This window comes from Nycticebus coucang, chromosome 18 (genome assembly GCF_027406575.1).
Source record: "Nycticebus coucang isolate mNycCou1 chromosome 18, mNycCou1.pri, whole genome shotgun sequence".
NCBI classification, from domain to species: Eukaryota; Metazoa; Chordata; class Mammalia; order Primates; family Lorisidae; genus Nycticebus; species Nycticebus coucang.
Window position 1 is genome coordinate 29795544 of NC_069797.1, and position 19573 is coordinate 29815116.

A 19573-nucleotide genomic window follows, 5' to 3' on the forward strand; every position below is an offset into this window, starting at 1 on the left:
CTCTTAGGTCCCCTCTCCCCCAACAAACAACCAGACCTACTGAATCAGAAGCTGTAGTTTAACAAAGGCCCCAGGTGATTCATATGCATATTAATGTGAGAAGCCCAGCTTGTTGGAAGACAATTCGCCACAAGGAATTCTTGCATTGACTCCTGTTTCTGTGCCCAACTGTGAAGAGAGTCACTGACTACCTTTGTTCCAAACTATCTTTTAAAGAATGTTTTTTTTTTTTGACGAACTGCCTTGGACGTAGAGATAGTGTCTCCCTCCAGAGCAAAGGGCAGATTTACTATTCCCATTCCTAAGCTCAGAGTTCATCTCCAGTAATAAAACTCCTTCTGTTCTGGTGTCATCTGGAACCTCTTTGTGCCACCCCGTGAGAAATGAGGCTGGAGAAGCTAGCACAAATGCAAACACTTTGGCTACCGCTGTTTGCTCTGACTAATGAACTATCCTTTGTCTCTGACCCGAGAGTCTTGTGTCTTTAACCAAATCTATGAAATCGTCTCAGGCTAACTTGTTAGCTAGCAAATAGTATAAAATCCTAGAATCTTCCCAGTTCTTGACCTTGGTCTATAGGGCAAACAGACTAACCTAACCATTTAACTCCCTGTTCTTTTTATTTTTTTTGAGACAGAGCCTCAAGCTGTCACCCTGGGTAGAGTGCTGTGGCATCACAGCTCACAGCAACCTCCTGGGCTCAAGCAATTCTCTTGCCTCCGCCTCCCAAGTAGCTGGAACTACAGGCACCCACTACAATGCCCAGCTATTTTTTGGTTATAGTTGTCATTATCGTTTGGTGGGCCCAGGCTGGATTCGAACCTGTCAGCTCAGGTGTATGTGGCTGGCGCCTTAGCTGCTTAAGCCACAGGCGCCAAACTTAACTCTCTGGTTTCTTATACTTAAATTAGATCACCAGGAATTGTGTGATGTTCTACACTCAGGTTTCATCTTTCAAATTACACAGCAAATGCATATGTATGGCAGGCAAGAAAAAATGTCTTTAAAACACGCAGTAATGAACCATTTGAAGAGAGTTAACCTCATCTATTTGGTATCTATCCTTTTTGTCTTTTTCTATTAACATATCCAACTATGGGGGAAAAATTAATGGGATACTAATGCCCATTGGGATAATAATAGTCTTTCCATGATCCTCTTAAAAATATGGCATCTTTCCAAGTCCCTGTATGGACAGCCACATCATCCTTTGTAAAGTTTGCCTGTTATTCTATTGTTACCCAACGTTCTGTACTTGTCCCTGCGGAACAAAGAAGAAGGACAAGCTGTTTGAGGAAAAGGAAAGAGACGTTTATTAAATTGCCAGCAAATGAGGAAGATGATAGACTCTACTCTTCAAGAACCATAGTCTTACTTCTTACTTATTTATTTTTTTGAGACAGAGTCTCACTATGTCATTCTCGGTAGAGTGCCGTGGCTTCACAGCTCATAGCAACCTCAAACTCTTGGGCTTAAATGATTCTCTTGCCTCAGCCTGCCAAGTAGCTGGGACTACAGGTGCCCGCCACAATGCCCGGGTATTTTTTGTTATTGTTGTTGTTGTTTCATTGTTGTTCTAGCTGGCCTAGGCTGGGTTTGAACCCGCCAGCCCCGGTGTATGTGGCTGACGCCCTAGCCACTGAGCTACAGGCACTGGGCCCAGAGTCTTACTTTTAAGCAGAAATACAGAGCTTTTAAATGCGGTTTTTAGCTTTGGGCTATTGCTGTTTAAGGATGGTTGGTAGTCCTGGGTGGACTTATCTCCAGAAAAGATGACCTCATGCCCTTTGCTGGGACCATTTCTTGAGCCATCTCCTGTGGTTTAAAACAAAGAACAAGGCCGGGCACAGTGGCTCATGCCTGTAATCCTGGCCCTCTGGGAGACGGAGGCCGGTGGATTGCCTGAGCTCATGGGTTCAAGACCAGCTTGAGTTAGAGTGAGACCCCATTTCTAAAAATAGCCAGGTGTTGTGGCAGGTGCCTTTAGTTCCAGCTACTCGGGAGACTGAGGCAAAAGAATTGCTTAAGCCCAAGAGTTAGAAGTTTGAGGTTGCTGTGAGCTGTGACGCCATGGCACCCTACCGAAGGCAACACAGTGAGAATCTGTCTCAAAAAATAAAAGAACAAAGAATACTCCTCTGCCCCTCTGATTACTAGCCCTGGGCAGGAATGCAGGTTTTAATTCCCAAAAAGAGTGGAGGAGGTTTTCCAGAGACAATTTTTTTTTTTTTTTTTTGTAGAGACAGAGTCTCACTTTATGGCCCTCGGTAGAGTGCCGTGGCCTCACACAGCTCACAGCAACCTCCAACTCCTGGGCTTAAGCGATTCTCTTGCCTCAGCCTCCCGAGTAGCTGGGACTACAGGCGCCCGCACAACGCCCGGCTATGTTTTGGTTGCAGTCTGGCCGGGGCCCGGTTTGAACCCGCCACCCTCAGTATATGGGGCCGGCGCCTTACCGACTGAGCCACAGGCGCCGCCCCCAGAGACAATTTTTAATACATTTTGCCCTTTTGTAGGCCCTCACTTCTGTTAAAGTATGGACTATTTAAACTCCTATTTGTGGAGATTTAGGTAGTTTTTTTTTTTTTTTTTTTGTAGAGACAGAGTCTCACTGTACCGCCCTCGGGTAGAGTGCCGTGGCGTCACACGGCTCACAGCAACCTCTAACTCCTGGGCTTCCGCGATTCTCTTGCCTCAGCCTCCCTAGTAGCTGGGACTACAGGCGCCCGCCACAACGCCCGGCTATTTTTTTTTTTTTTTTTTGTTGTTGCAGTTTGACCGGGGCTGGGTTTGAACCCGCCACCCTCGGCATGTGGGGCTGGCGCCCTACTCGCTGAGCCACAGGCGCCGCCCAGGTAGTTTTTTTTTTTAATGTTTTGGCTATTCTAAATAACTCTGCAAAGAATATTCTTAGATGCACATTTTGGTGTGATTTTCCAGTCTTTTGGATACATTCTTGGGAATGAGATTACAGACGGGTCAAATACAGTTAATAGAAAAAACACATACAGTTAATACAAAAACCACTTGTATGGCTTTTAACTGAAGCCAAGTACTATTCTAAGCGCTTTATTATATACCAACCCATTTAATCCTCACAACACCTCTGTAAGCAAAGAGCTCTTCTTTTTAGTTAGTTCGTTTTTTTCTTTTTTATTGTTCGGGATTCATTGAAGATACAAAGAATTAGGTTACACTGATTGTATTTGTTAGGTAAAGTCTCTCATGTAATTGTGTACCGCCCCCAAGAGGTGTGCCATGCACCGTGATCCTCATCCCTCCCCTTCCCCCCGCTCCCTCCTTCTTGTGCCCCCATTAGATCATCTACTGCCTTCACATTAGAATCGAATACATGGGATTTTTGCTTCTGGATTCTTGCGATGCTTTACTCAGAATGTGTTCCAATTCAATCCAGGTTAATACAAAGGATGTGGCTCGGTGCATGTAGCACAGTGGTTACAGTATCAGCCACATGCACTGGAGCTGGGGGGTTCAAAGATAGCCCGGGCCTGCTAAACAATGACAATTGCAACAAGAAAATAGCTGGGCATTGTGGTGGGCGCCTGTGGTCCCAGCTACTTGGGAGGCTGATGCAAGAGAATCATGTAAGCCCAAGAGTTTGAGGTTGCTTTGAGCTGTGACTCCACAGCACTCTACCCAGGGTGACATAGTGAGACTGTCTCAAAAAAAAAAAGATTTAAAATCCCCATCTTGGGAGGTGCCTGTGGCTCAGTGGGTAGGGCGTCAGCCCCATATGCTAAGGGTGGTGGGTTCAAACCCAGCCCTGGACAAAACTGCAACAACAATAAAAAACTAACACAGTTTAATAAAAAAAAAAAAAATTAAAATCCCCATCTTTTTAATGGCTGCATAGTATTCCATTGTATACATATACCACAGCTTTTTAATCCAGTCTCAGACTGGTGGGCATTTAAGGTGTTTCTGCAGAGGACACTGAGAGCTAGAGGGCCTCTGAGCGACATGATTTGCAGCTTAGCGGGGGACCCTCAGGCAACTCATCCACAGGTGTTAGTCCAGGAGTTTAAACCTGAGCCTGTGGCAATCCCTAAGCACTCAAGCATGTGGTCATTATTCAAATCCTCCCTCACTGGTCTGTTACAGTCTTTTTTTTTAGAGACAGAGTCTCATTTTGTTGCCCTCAGTAGAGTGCTGTGGCGTCACAGCTCACAGCAACTTCCAGCTCTTGGGCTTAGGCGATTCTCTTGCCTCAGCCTCCCGAGTAGCTGGGACTACAGGCACCCGCCACAACGCCTGGCTATTTTTTTGTTGCAGTTTGGCCGGGGCCGGGTTTGAACCCACCACCCTCAGTATATGGGGCCGGGGTCCTACTCATTAAGCACAGTCGCTGCCCAAGGTCTGTTACAATCTTAATAAAAGGCTACTTGCAGAGGTCGCTGGGGCTACCCTGCACTTTTTTTTTTGACAGCAGAATTCAACTTTTTATTGAACACCTTACAAAAAAGATTTAGTCAAAAAGACCAAAGCCCGTGTCATCATCAGATTCCTCAGATTCTTCTTTCTTTGCTTCCACTTTCTTCTCCTCAGCTGGGGCAGCAGCAGTGGAGGGGGCAGGACCTCCTGCTGGTGCAGCTCCAGCTGCTGGAGCAGGTCCACCAGCCCCTACATTGCAGATGAGGCTCCAGTTGTCGACATTGGCCAGGGCCTTTGCAAACAAGCCAGGCCAAAAGGTTCAACATTTACACCAGCTGCGTTAATGAGGGCATTTATCTTACCCTCCGTGACAGTCACCTCATCGTCATGCACAATGAGAGCTGAGTAAATGCAGGCCAGCTCTGAGACGGAGGCCAGGGCGCGAGTGAGTACTGAGATAGCGCTGCCGGGCACGGTGCTAGTCGCCGGATGAAGTGAGGGCCTCACCCCAACGCGGCCTTAGCTTCCTTGGAAGAACCGAGCACCTTGCTGCAGCTGAGGAAAGGGCTACCCTGCACTTAAGGTTAGTCTGCCTCTTGCAAGATTGTACTTAAATCTGTGTCATGCCTGGTTCCTTTGAGCAGAGACCGCAACCAGGGCCATAGGGGTTGAGACGTTTCCACATTTTGATGATTGTGAATTGAGCTGCAATAAGCAGTCTTGTGCAAATGTCCTTATGATAAAAGGATTTTTTTTTCCTTCTGGGTAGATGCCTAGTAATGGGATTGCAAGATCAAATGGGAGGTCTAATTTGAGTTCTTTGAGGATTCTCCACACTTCCCTCCAAAAAAGTTTAGTATTAGTTTGAAGTCCCACCAGCAGTATAAAACTGTTCCTTTCTCTCCACATCCACGCCAGCATATGTAACTTTGAGACTTTGTGATGTGGACTATTCTCACTAAGTATCAGTGATACCTCAAGGTGGTTTTGATTTGCATTTCTCTAATGATCACAGAAGATGAGCATTTTTCAAATATTTGTTAGCCATTCATCTGTCTTCATCACAGAAAGTTCTATTCATATCTCCTGTCCAATAGTAGATGGGATTGTTTACTCTTTTTTTACCGATTACTTTGAGTTCTCTGTAGATTCTTGTTATCAACCCTTTGTCAGATTCATACCCTGCAGATATCTTTTCCCATTCTGAAGGTTGTCTTTTTGCTTTACTTGTTGTGTCCTTAGCTGTGCAGAAGCTTCTCAGCTTAATTAAGTCCCATTTGTTAATTTTTGTCATAGTTGCGATGGCCGCTGAAGTCTTTGTCATAAAATCTTTCCCCAGTCCAACATCATCAAGAGTTTTCCCCACACTCTCTTCCAAGATTTTTATGTCTTGGATTTAAGTCTTTTACATGTGGTTATCCAGTCAAAGAGCTCTTCCTATACCCATTTTACAGAAAATTGAAAAAAATTGCCCAAGGTCACACAGCTAGTAAATGGTGGAGCAGGGATTCTAACCCAGGCCTTCTGGCTCAGAGGCTGTGTGTACTCATCCCAGTATGCGTTATTACTGATTATTGCCAATTTTATTGTATTTATTTATTTTTTTGAGACAGAATGTCATTGTCTCGCCCTCTGTAGAGTATCATGGTGTCATAGCTCACAGCAACCTCAAACTTGGGCTCAAGTGATCCCCATGCCTCAGCCTTCCAAGTAACTGGGACTACACGCCCTGCACAATGGCTAGCTATTTTTAGAGGCTGGGGGTCTCACTCTTGTTCAGGCTGATCTTCAACTCATGAGCTCAGGTGATCCACCCACCTGGGCCTCCCAGAGTGCTAGGATAACAGGTATGAGCCACCACTCCTGGCCTCTGATTATTGCCAATTTTAAATGCCCTGCTTACCTTTTCCACGAGCCAAATAGCAAATGGCATTGGAAAAAGATATGAATGTTTGACTTCGTGTTCCTTACATAGATATAGGTTGTGGTAACATTGTCTTAGAGCTTAGTGCCAGGAAAAAGCTCTGTCCTTTAGGGTCTCACTTATACTGTTGTAAATAAATTTATTGGAAGCCATTATTTTGGACTCAGATCCTATACTAGGCCCAACAGACCAAGTATAGTCACTTGAGCTAGGTGCCATGTAATCAAACTCAATTTTAGAATAGGCCAGTTTTGGGTGGCGCCTATGGCTTAGTCAGTAAGGCGCCGGCCCCATATACCGAGGGTGGCGGGTTCAAACCCAGCCCCGGCCAAACTGCAACCAAAAAATAGCCGAGCGTTATGGCGGGCGCCTGTAGTCCCAGCTACTCGGGAGGCTGAGGCAGGAGAATCGCTTAAGCCCAGGAGTTGGAGGTTGCTGTGAGCTGTGTGAGGCCACGGCACTCTACCGAGGGCCATAAAGTGAGACTCTGTCTCTACAAAAAAAAAAAAAAAAGAATAGGCCAGTTTTTTAAAACACAAATGATTCATAGCAGCCAACAGAAAGAGTTTTAGTGGCTCTGTGAAGTACTTCTCTCTCTTTTTCTTAGAGACAAGGTATCACCCTGTCACCACTATAGTCCCAATAATGGTTTATTTTTTTTTAAGATGGGGTCTTGCTACATTGCCCAGGTTGGTCTCCATCTCCTAGCCTCAAGTGATCCTCCTGCCTTGATCTCCCGAAGCCCTGGAATTACATATGTGAGCCACTGTCTCTATGAAAAATAGATAAATTAGGCTCGGTGCCTATAGCTCAGCAGCTGGGGCACCAGCCACATATACTGGGGCTGGATGGTTCGAACCCAGCCGGGGCCTACCAAACAACAATGACAACTAGAACAACAACAACAACAAAAAATAGCCAGGCATTGTGGAGGGCGCCTGTAGTCCCAGTTACTTGGGAGGCTGAGACAAGAAAATCACTTAAGCCCAAGAGTTGGAGGTTGCTGTGAGCTGTGACACCTTGGCACTCTACTGAGGGTGACATAGTGAGACTCTGTCTCAAAAGAAAAAAAAAAGAAAAATAGAAAAATTAGCCAGATGTGGTGGCCTGTGCCTATAGTTCCAGCTACTTTGGTGGCTGAAGCAGGAAGATCACTTGAGCCCAGGAATTTGAGGTTGTAGTGAGCTATGATGGTGTCATAGCATTCCAGCCTGGCTGACAGAGCAAGACCCCATCTCAAAATAATAATAATAAAAATAATTTTAGGCCAGGTGTGGTGGCTCAAACTTGTAATCCTAGCACTCTGGGAGGCTGAAGCTGGTGGCTCGTTTGAGCTCACGAGTTCATGACCAGCCTGAACAAGAGTGAGACTTTGTCTCTACTAAAAATGAAAAAGGGAGGCAAGAGGATCTCTTGAGCCCAAGAGTTTGTGGTTGCTGTGAGGTATAATGCCATGGCACTCTACCAAGGGTGACAAAGGAGACTGTGTCTCAAATTAAAAAATAATAATAATTGGGAGGCGGAGGTAGGAGAATCGCTTGACCCCAGGAGTTGGAGGTTGCTGTGAGCTGTGATGCTACAGCACTCTACCCAGGGTGACAGCTTGAGGCTCTGTCTCAAAAAACAAAACCAAACAAAATGATAATAATAATAACTTTTAAAAAGGGGGAAAAATTAAGTGGGTACAAATTAACAAAAAAAATGAGGGAAAGAACTCATTTTTTTTATTTTTTTATTTTTAATTTCAGTGTGCTTGTTCATTCTTCTTTGTTTGAAGTACTCCTTTTTTGTTGATTTTCTTCTTTCTCCTGCAGTGCTGGCTGTTGTTGATGTTGTTTGTAGAGATGGGGTCTTACTCTGGCTGACTACATTTTTAACTAACTTTTCTGATTGGGAGAACTCTTCCTAGGGAAGGTGGTACAGCTGGCATTGGGAATATCTTGTTAATGGTATTTGCTAATTTAATTACCTAAACAAAGCTCCAGGTAATTTGTAATTACCAGCAATTGGTTTGAAATCCCCAAGACCCCTTCGTTCTCTTCTGAGAAGCCCACAAATACAAAGAGAAAGCTCCCCCTAAAATTAGCCCCTTTGTTCTCTGAATACTTGATTCAACACCTACTTTATTGTGAGGCTGAAAATAGTATTTACAAAGCCACCACCTAAAAACAATGTACTCCTTTAGACTGGTCTGTTCTTACTACTATTAAATGCTGCAGTTCAAAAACTTAGCAGAGATTTCTGGGGGGAGAATATGAGTGATTTTTATTTTTGTTAATATGAATTTTCTGACCTTTAAAAACGAGCATGTTATCAGCTGTGTGATAGAAACATTGTCAAAGATATACTTGTTTCAACTTTTTTTGTTTTTGTTTTTTTTTTTGCTGTTTTTGACTGGGGCCGGGTTTGAACCTGCCACCTCAGGTATATGGGGCCAGTGCCCAACTCCTTTGAGCCACAGGCGCCGCCCCATGTTTATTTATTGATTTATTTTTTTGAGAGAGTCTCAGTTACCCTTCATAGAATGCGGTGATGTCTGAGCTTACAGCAACCTCAAACTCTTGGGTTCAAGCAATCTTCTTGCCTCAGCCTCCCAAGCAGCGAGGACTAGAGGCGTCTGTCATAACCCCCAGCTATTTTTTAAGAGATGGGGGGGGGGGTCTCACTCTGACTCAGGCTGGTCTCGAACCTGTGAGCTCAGGCAATCCACCCGCCTTGCCCTCCCAAGTGCTGGGATTACAGGCCTGCGCTCCCACACCTGGCCTTTCAGGTATTTTTTTTTTTTTTTCTGTAGAGACAGAGTCTTACTGTACCGCCCTCGGGTAGAGTGCCGTGATGTCACAGGACTCACAGCAACCTCTAACTCTTGGGCTTACGCGATTCTCTTGCCTCAGCCTCTGGTGCAGCCAGGACTACAGGCGCTGTCACAACACCCGGCTATTTTTTTGTTGCAGTCTGGCCAGGGCTGGGTTTGAACCCACCACCCTCAGCATATGGGGCCGGTGCCCTACTCACTGAGCCACAGGCGCCGCCCTCAACTATTTTTTTTTTTAAACGGGCAGAGCCTTACTGTATTGCCCAGGCTGGCATGCAGTGGCTATTCACAGGTGAGATCATAGCTCCTTGCATCTTTGAACTTCTGGCCTCAAGTGATCCTCCTGCCTCAGCTTCTGGAGTAGCTGAGACTGCACGCATCTGCCACCCACGCCTGGCTAATTTTTCAATTTTTAGTAGAGATGGGGGGTCTCACTCTTGCTCAGGCTGGTCTCCAACTGCTGAGCTCAAAGGATCTTCCCGCCTCTGCTTCCCAGAGTACTGGGATTACAGGTATGAGCCACTGCTCCTGGCCGGAAGATATTATCTATTTTGATGAAACAATTTTATTAATATTTTTCTTTCATGGTTATTCCTTTTATAGCCTGTTTAAGAAATCTCTGCTTAGGGCGATGCCTGTGACTCAACAGAGTAGGGCACCAGCCCCATATGCTGCAGGTGGCAGGTTCAAACCCAGCCCTGGCCAAAAACTGCAAAAAAAAAAGAAATTTCTGCTTAGGTTCAATGCCCATAACTCAGTGGTTAGGGCACCAGTCACATACACCAAGGCTAGTGGGTTCTAACCCAGCCTACGCCAGCTAAAAACAACAATGACAACTGCAACAACAATAACAAAAAAAAATAGCCAGGTGTTGTGGTGGGCGCCTGTAGTCCCAGGTACTTGGGAGGCTGAGGCAAGAGAATTGCTTGAGCCCAAGAGTTTGAGGTTGCCATGAGCTGTGATGTCACAGCACTCTACCAAGGGCGACATAGTGAGACTCCGTTTCAAAAAAAAAAGAAAAGAAAAGAAATCTCTGCTTGGCCGGGCATGGTGGCTCACCCCTGTAATCCTAGCAACTGGGAGGCCAAGGTGGGTGGGTTGCCTGAGCTTAGGAGTTGGAAACCAGCCTGAGCAAGAGTGAGACCCTGTGTCTACTAAAAATAGAAAAAGAAACCCAAAAACTAACTGGGCATTGTGGCGGGTGCCTGTAGTCCCAGCTACTCAGGAGACTGAGGCAAGAGAATCAAGAGTTTGAGGTTGCTGTGAGGTGTGACACCACAGCACTCTACCCAGGATGGCAGAGTGAGACTCTGTCTCCAAAAAAAAAAAAAAGAAAAGAAAAGAAAGACAAGAGGAGAAGAAGGGAAGGAAGGAAAGAAGGAAGGGAGGGAGGAAGAGAGGGAGGGAGAAAATCTCTGCTCATTCTTGGTTCTTAAAGATTTTCTCCTAGGGGCAGTGCCTGTGGCTCAGTCAGTAAGGCACCGGCCCCATATACCGAGGGTGGCGGGTTCAAACCCGCCCCGGCTGAACTGCAACCAAAAAATAGCCGGGCGTTGTGGCGGGCGCCTGTAGTCCCAGCTACTTGGGAGGCTGAGGCAAGAGAATCGCTTCAGCCCAGGAGTTGGAGGTTGCTGTGAGCTGTGTGAGGCCACGGCACTCTACCGAGGGCCATAAAGTGAGACTCTGTCTCTACAAAAAAAAAAAAAAAAAAAGATTTTCTCCTAAACTTTTAATATTTTTTCCTTTTTGTTTAGATCTGTAATCTATCTGGAATTAATTTTTGCTTATACTATGAGGAAGAGGTTGAGGGTTTGTTTTTCCTATATGGGAAACCAATTGTTCCAGCACCACTGATGGAAAAAATTTTCCTTTCGCCTTGGTGGTTTTGTTAAAATCAATTTGCAAGAAGTCTATTTCCAGACTCTTATTCTGTTCCACTGATATATCTGTCTGTCTTTATGACAAGCTATACCTTCTTGACAAGTGTAGCTTTAAAATAAGACAAAATTGGGCGGCGCTTGTGGCTCAGTCGGTAAGGCGCCGGCCCCATATACCGAGGGTGACAGGTTTGAACCCAGCCCCGGCCAAACTGCAACCAAAAAATAGCCGGGCGTTGTGGCGGGCGCCTGTAGTCCCAGCTGCTCGGGAGGCTGAGGCAAGAGAATCACCTAAGCCCAAGAGCTGGAGGTTGCTGTGAGCTGTGTGAGGCCACGGCACTCTATCGAGGGCCATAAAGTGAGACTCTGTCTCTACCAAAAAAAAAAAAAAAATAAGACAAAATCAGTTCATGTAAGCCCTTTAGCTTTTTATTCTTTTATTTTTTTGAAACAGAGCATCACTTTGTCAACCCTGGTAGAGTGCTGTGGTGTCACAGCTCACAGCAACCTCAAATTCTTGGGCTTAAGAGTTTCTCTTGCCTCAGCTTCCCAAGTAGCTAGGACTACAGGTGCCTGCCACAACGCTTGGCTATTTTTTGGTTGTAGTTATCGTTGTTGTTTTGCAGGCCTGGGCTGGGTTTGAACTCGCCAGCTCCGGTGTATGTGGCTGGCACCCTAACCACTGAGCTACAGGCACTGAGCCAGATAATTACCTTCTTTGTTGTTGTTTTAGGCTGTTAATATGGTGAATTACATTGATTGATGTTTAGATGTTAAGCCAACCCTGCATTCCAGAGGTAAACCTCATAATTTGTTTCTTTCTTTCAAGATATTTGTATCCATATTCTCATGATATTAGTCTATGGATTTCTTTAAATATTTGTGTTAAATTTTAGAATCACAGTAATGCTGTCCTCACAGAGCAAATTGTGTCCCTTCTTCTCTGTTTTCTGAATAAGTTTGTGTAAGATTGGTATATTTCTCCCTTGAATGTTGATAGAATTTACCAGTGAAAAACATCCAGTCCTGAGATTTTTGTTTGTGAGAAAAATTTGGTTTCTTTGAAATATCTACATTATTCTTCTATGTATATAGTTCATATTTATATATTGTTGTATGCATGTGTATATGCATGTATATAGTTTCAGTTGTTTTTTTCTTTTTTTTTTTTTTTTTAGAGACAGAGTCTCACTTTGTTGCCTTTGGTAGAGTGCTGTGGCGTCACAGATCACAGCAACCTCCAGCTCTTGGGCTTAGGCGATTCTCTTGCTTCAGCCTCCCGGGTAGCTGGGACTACAGGCGCCCGCCATAATGCCTGGCTATTTTTTTGTCGCAGTTTAGCTGGGGCCGGGTTCAAACCTTCAGTATATGGGGTGGGCGCCCTACTCACTGAGCCATAGGCGCCACCTATATTCAGATTTTTTATTTCGTCTTGTGTCAATTTGCTACCCTTTTTTTTTTTTTTTTTTGTAGAGACAGAGTCTCACTTTATGGCCCTTGGTAGAGTGCCATGGCATCACACAGCTCACAGCAACCTCCAACTCCTGGGCTTAAGCGATTCTCCTGCCTCAGCCTCCCGAGTAGCTGGGACTACAGGCGCCCGCCACAACGCCCAGCTATTTTTTGGTTGCAGTTCAGCCGGGGCCGGGTTTGAACCTGCCACCCTTGGCATATGGGGCCGGCGCCCTACCGACTGAGCCACATGTGCCGCCAATTTGGTAACTTTTTAAGGAGTTTTCCATTTATTTAAGTTTAATTTATTGACATAAAGTTGTTTGTAAAATTACCTTATTATATGGCTCAAAGGAGTAGGGCACCAGCCCCATATGCCGGAGGGGGCAGGTTCAAACCCAGCCCTGGCCAAAAACTAAAAAAAAAAAAATAAAAAAATAAATGAATAAAATTACCTGATTATACTTTTCATTCTGTAGGATCTCTATGCAATAATGAAACTGGTATTTTGTACCTTTTTTTTTCTTTTTTTTTGTGATTTTTGGCCGGGGCTGGGTTTGAACCCGCCACCTCCGGCATATGGTACCAGCGCCCTACTCCTTGAGCCACAGGCGCCGCCCTGGTATTTTGTACTTTTTGTCAATTTTTTTCTTTTTGTTGAGGCAGAGTCTTACTCCGTCACCCTGGGTAGAGTGCCAGGGCATCAGCCTAGCTCACAGCAACTGTAAACTGGGCTGAAATTATTCTCCTGCTTTAGGCGTGAGCCACTGCACCCAGCCTCTGTCAATTTCTTGATTGATCTAGCTGAGGTTTATCAATATTTTCTTTTTTTTTTGAGACAGAGTCTCACTCCGTTACCGTGGGAAAAGTGCCATAGTGTCCTAGCTCACAGCAACTTCAAACTCTTGGGCTCAAGCGATTCTCTTGCCTCAGCTTCTTCAGTAGCTGGGACTACAGGTGTTCACTACAACACTCAGCTAGTTTTTTCTATGTTTAATAGAGATGTTTTCTTTTTGAGACAGAGTTTCACTTATTAACCCTCGGTAGAGTGCCGTGGGGTCTGTCACAGCTCACAGAAACCTCCAAATCCTTGGGTTTAGGCAATTCTCTTGCCTCAGCCTCCCGAGTAGCTGGGATTACAGGTGCCCGCCATGACACCCGGCTATTTTTTTTTGTTGCAATTTGGCCTGGGCTGGATTTGAATCCACCACCGTCAGTATATGGGGCTGGCGCCTTACCCACTGAGCCACAGGCGCCGCCCGAGATGGGGTTTTGCTTTTGCTGAGGCTGGTCTCGAACCTGTGAGCTCAGGCAATCCACCGCCTCGGCCTCCCAGAGTGCTAGGATTATAGGCATGAGCCACTGCGCCCGGCCGCCATCAGATCTTTATATTAAATATCTAATTTAGTTTTGGTTTCCTGACTAGATTCTGATCATTCTACATATAAACCAGCATTTCTTAAAGTTAATTAAAGAAATATTACTCCTGGCTCAGTGCCTGTGCTCAGTGAGTAGGGTACTGGCTGCATAAACAGAAGCTGGCGTGTTTGAGCCCAGCCCAGGCAACCAAAAAATAGCTAGGTGTTGTGGCTGGCGCCTGTAGTCCCAGCTGCTTGGGAGGCTGAAGCAAGAGAATTGCTAAAGCCCAAGTGTTTGAGGTTGTTGTGAGCTGTAATGTCATAGCATTCTACAGAGGGCAACATAGTAAGACTCTGTCTTAAAAAAAAAAATTAGTCCTATGAAATGCTCATGGGTTATCTCGTCCAATGAGTTTGGAAAATTCTAGCTGCTAGATTTCCCCTTTTGAAGATTCTCAATGCACGTTACCACGTTAAATCTAGGGTAGATTACTGCACAGCAAATATTCAGTGCTTCTTCCCACACCCAAGCACGAAGGTTGGCTCACTGACTATTGAGGTTAGGTTTGGCCATGTACCTTGCCTTAGCTGGTAGAATGTGGGTGGAAGTAACAGGCCCCTAAGTCCTACTGTAAACCTTAAGAGGCATTGTTAAGCCTTAAGCAGCTCATTGCCTGCTGCTCAAGAGGAAGTCTATTCACCGAGACAGCAGGGGTTGCAGCAGAGAAAGAGTGTGATATCACAGTGCTATGCAAGAAGACCCAGAAGGTTTCAAGAATTTGGGAGAATGGGTTTTTATTTTTCATTTATTGCTTTATTTTTTTGAGACAAGGTCTCACTTTGTCACCCTGGGTAGAGTGCTCTGGCATCATAGCTCACAGCAATGTCAAACTCTTGGGCTCAAATGATCCTCTTGCATCAGCCTCCCAAGTAGCTGGGAGTACAGCCACCCGCCACAACCCATCTACTTTTTTTAGAGACAGGATCTTGCTCCAGCTCAAGCTGGTCTCAAATTCCTGAGCTCAAGCAATCCACTTGCCTTGGCCTCCCAGAGTGCTAGGATTACAGGGGTGAGTCACCACACCCTGCAAGAAAGAAAGGTGGGTTTTTTTGTTTTTTTTGAAACAGAGCCTCAAGCTGTCCCCCTGGGTTAGAATGCTGTGGCATCACATCTCACAGCAACCTCCAACTCCTGGGCTCAAGCGATTCTCCTGCCTCCGCCTCCTAAGTAGCTGGGACTACAGGTGCCCTCCACAACGCCCAGCTATTTTTTGGTTACAGCCATCATTGTTGTTTGGCGTGCCCAAGCTGGATTTGAACTCACCAGCTCAGGTGTATGTGGCTGGTGCCTTAGCCACAGGCACCCAGCCGGTAGGGTGTTTTTGTTGTTTTTTTTTTTTTTTTTTTTTGAGACAAAACCTTGGGTAGAGTGCAGTGGCGTCATAGCTCACAGCAAGTGAGACCCTCTCCAAATCGGGCTCAAGCCATCCTCTTGCCTCAGTTTTTCTATTTTTAGTAAAGGTGGGGTCTCACTTTTGCTCAGGCTAGATGAAAGAGTTTTTAAAGATAGTTTGGTGAGTACAGATTGTTAGGCATTTGAGTCTGCTGATTGGCTGGGTTTGGAGTGGAATCGTAGGGGTATAGAATTTATCTTCTTTGCTGAGTCAGTTCTTGTGTGGGGGGGGTCACAAGACCAGTTGAGTCCGTTCCTTGATATAGGCCACTGGTCTGGGTAGATCAGCTGTGCCACTGGAATGCAAGGTCTAAGATACCTCAAAAACCAGCCTTAGGTTTCACAAGGGTGATGTTATCTATGGGAGCAGTGAGGAAAGCCAAGAATGTTATGAGCCTCAGCTACGTGACTCCTAGTCACTGCTGTAAGCAGTTCTAGGAAGCAAGCTAGGGAACAATGGCTGGCTAGATACATATTTTCCCTACCACAGTTCCTACCTTGTGGCCCTTTATTAATTTCATAAAGGGCAATTTCAGTGTTGCATGTTTCTACTTGCTCCTTTGGAGCCTTTGACTTCTGCCTGCTTCAGAGCCAAGTGCAACGGAATCAACGCCTAGCTTGGGACAGAACTCCGATATCAGACCCGTAGATTTGTAAACGAGAAATAAATGCTCACTGTTGTGTGTCACTGTGATTTTGTGGTGGTTGTTATGCTACAAAAGGTGTTTGGCACAAGGGTTCCAAGAAGCCCTCAATAAACATCATTCGGCTTTCATTTCCCCAAACTTATTTGGTCATAGAACTTTATTTGTATTCCACAGTAAGCACTTGGGGAAATAATGATAAAAACAAATAAAACTATCAGAATTGGGTCAGCGTCCATGGCTTAGTGGTTAGGGTGCCAGCCACATACACCAGAGCTGGCGGGTTCAAACCCGGCTTGGGCCAGCTAAGCAACAATGACAACTGCAACAACAACAACAAAATAGCCTGACGTTGTGGCGGGCGCCTGTTGTCCCAGCTACTTGGGGGGCTGAGGCAAGAGAATCGCCTAAGTCCAAGAGTTTGAGGTTGTTGTGAGCTGTGACGCCACAGCATTCTACTGAGGGTGACAGTGAGACTCTGTCTCAAAAAAAAAACAAAAACACAAAAAAACTATCAGAATAGAATTTAGAAAAGAGTCACTCTTTACAATACGATTTATTACTTAATTGATAGAGTATTATTACTATTATAATGGTATTACTACTATTATTATTACTAGTACTTAATTGATAGGTTCACTTCTTTTTTTTTTTGGTTTTTGGCCGGGGCTGGTTTTGAACCCGCCACCTCTGGCATATGGGACCGGCGCCCTACTCCTTGAGCCATAGGCGCCGCCCAATAGATTCACTTCTTAAATTTCCAGGAAGTATATCAAAAAGGCATCTGGAGATTTATTACATTATCATTAATTATACCTACTACTTTTTTGTCTTGAGGTCACTAGCTTAATCTGATATATTTAGAAAGGCTGGGGAATTTTTTTTTTTTTTTTTTTTTGTACAGACAAGAGTCTCTCTTTGCCGCCTGTAGAGTGCCGTGATGTCACATGGCTCACAACAACCTCCAGCTCTTGGGCTTAAGCGATTCTCCTGCCTCAGCCTCCCGAGCAGCTGGGACTACAGGCGCCCGCCACAACGCCCGGCTATTTTTTTGTTGCAGTTTGGCCGGGGCTGGGTTTGAACCCGCCACCCTCGGCATATGGGGCCGGCGCCCTACTCACTGAGCCACAGGTGCCACCCGAATTTTTTTTTTTTTTTGAGAAAGCACAGTGGTGTTATCATAGATCATTTCAAACTTCTGGGCTCAAGTGATTCTCCTGCCTCAGCCCTCAGCCTCCTGAATAGCTGGGACTAAAAATGTGTGTCTTTTTTGTAGAGAAGATGGTCTTGGTCTTGCTTAGGCTGGTCTTGAACTCTGTTTTTTTTTTGCAGTTTTTGGCCGGGGCTGGGTTTGAACCCGCCATCTCTGGTATATGGGGCTGGCGCCCTACTCCTTTGAGCCACAGGCACTGCCCCCGTTTTTTCTTTTTCTTTCTTTTTCTCTTTTCTTTTCTTTTCTTTTCCTTTCTTTCTCTTTTTTTTTTTTTGAGATAGGGTCTCACTTTGTTGTCCTTGGTAGAGTGCTGTGGCATCACAGCTCACAGCAACCTGAAACTCTTGGGCTTAAGCGATTCTCTTGCCTCAGACTCCCAAGTAGCTGAGACTACAGGCGCCCGCCACAACGTCTGGCTATTTTTTTTTTTTGTAGAGACAGAGTTTCACTTTATCGCCCTCAGTAGAGTGCCGTGGCATCACACAGCTCACAGCAACCTCCAGTTCCTGGGCGTAGGTGATTCTCTTGCCTCAGCCTCCCAAGTAGCTGGGACTACAGGCGCCCACCACAACACCCGGCTATTTTTTGTTGTTGTTGTTGCAGTTCAGCTGGGGCAGGGTTTGAACCTGTCACCCTCGGTATATGGGGCCGTTGTCCTATTTACTGAGCCATAGGTGGCACCCCGTCTGGCTATTTTTTGAGATGAGGTCTCACTCTGGCTCAGGCTGGTCGTGAACCTGTGAGCTCAGGCAATCCACTTGCCTCTGCCTCCCAGAGTGCTAGGATTAAGGCGTGAGCCACTGCACCTGGGCCAGGTCTCGAACTCTTGATCTCAAGCAATACTCCAATTTTAGCCTCCCAAGTGCTAGGATTACAGGCATAAACCACTGTGCTGACAGGTTAGAGAAATAGAAACATTATGAGTTTCAATTTTTGACTCTCTCTCTCTCTCATACAAACACACACCAGCTTCAACCTTTAGTACTTTAAATAATTTTTTCCTCAAAACCTTGCAACTGCTGATTAGCCAATTCATTTTATGGATAATTTATATCATTTAACCTAATTGGCAAAATTAGGCTTCATGGTTATCCTAATCAGCCAAATTAGATTCATTTTCTATTGTAAAATTATAGAAATGATACTATGTATTGCTGGGGCATATTTACTGAGTCATAACTCAAAGACAGACAATACACAGAGCCTTGCCACGAATTTGATGCTTAAATGAAATAAAGGACCTTTTCTTTCTTCTTTTTTTTTTTTAGACAGAGTCTCACTATGTTGCCCTCGGAAGAGAGCTATGGCATCACAGCTCACAGCAACCTCAAACTCTTGGGCTTAAGTGATTCTCTTGCCTCAGCCTCCCAAGTAGCTGGGACTACAGGCGCCCGCCACAACGTCGGGCTATTTTTTTGTTGTTGTTGCAGTTGTCATTGTTGCTTAGCTGGCCCGAGCTGGGTTCGAACCCGCCAGCCTCAGTGCATGTGGCGGTGCCGTAACCACTGTGCTACGGGTGCCAAGCCGGGGCGGGCGTTGGGGAGATGGGGCTTTCATTTTCTATCAATCTCTCTCTCTCTCTCTCTCTATATATATATATATATTTTTTTTTTGAGACAGAGCCTCAAGATGTCACCCTACGTAGAGTGCCATGGCATCACAGCTCACAGCAACCTCCAACACCAGGCAAGCGATTCTCTTGCCTCAGCCTCCCAAGTAGCTGGGACCACAGGCACCTGCCACAATGCCTGGCTATTTTTTTTTTTTTTTTTGTAGTTTTTGGCTGGGGCTGGGTTTGAACCTGCCACCTCCGGCATATGGGGCTGGCGTCTACTCCTCTGAGCCACAGGCGCCGCCCCAACGCCTGGCTATTTTTTGGTTGTCGTTGTCGTTGTTGTTTGGCAGGCCCGGGCTGGATTCAAACCTGCCAGCTGTGGTGTATGTCGCTGGCGCCTTAGCCGCTTGAGCTACAGGCACCAAGCCCACTTTCAATATTTCTTACTCTCTTTGTTTTGCTCAAAGGGACTGATGGGGTACAGGAGACGCTACCCCAAATCCAGCACTTTGGCTTGCTATTTTAAGCTGAAAGAATTGAGAATATAGCAGAAGCAGGAAGGTCTCTTTGACCTTCCTCCAGCCCTTTCTCCCCTTGAAGCAGAACATAAAACCCAAGGAAGCCATTGCCCCTCCCCTTCTCTCCTGAAGACCCGCATTGACATCATGGTAAATTGAAGAAACAGGTTTTCTTAAGTAACCCCCCACACACACACTTATTGCCATTAGATCATACCCTTTTGTCCTCCAATCATGCTTCTGACAGTCCATACAGATACACAGAGCTCTTGTCACATAAAACTTACATTAAATACATTACCTTGCTTTTCTCTTACTAGTCTGTCTTCTGTTATAGAGGTCTCAGCCATGAACTTTACAGCAGGTGAGGAA

The 19573-nt window shown here is 45.4% G+C and overlaps 1 pseudogene; it reads right to left on the reverse strand.

The window, feature by feature from the left end:
- Positions 1-4467: 4467 nt before the first annotated feature.
- Positions 4468-8625, reverse strand: LOC128571069 (60S acidic ribosomal protein P1-like; annotated as a pseudogene).
- Positions 8626-19573: the final 10948 nt, after the last annotated feature.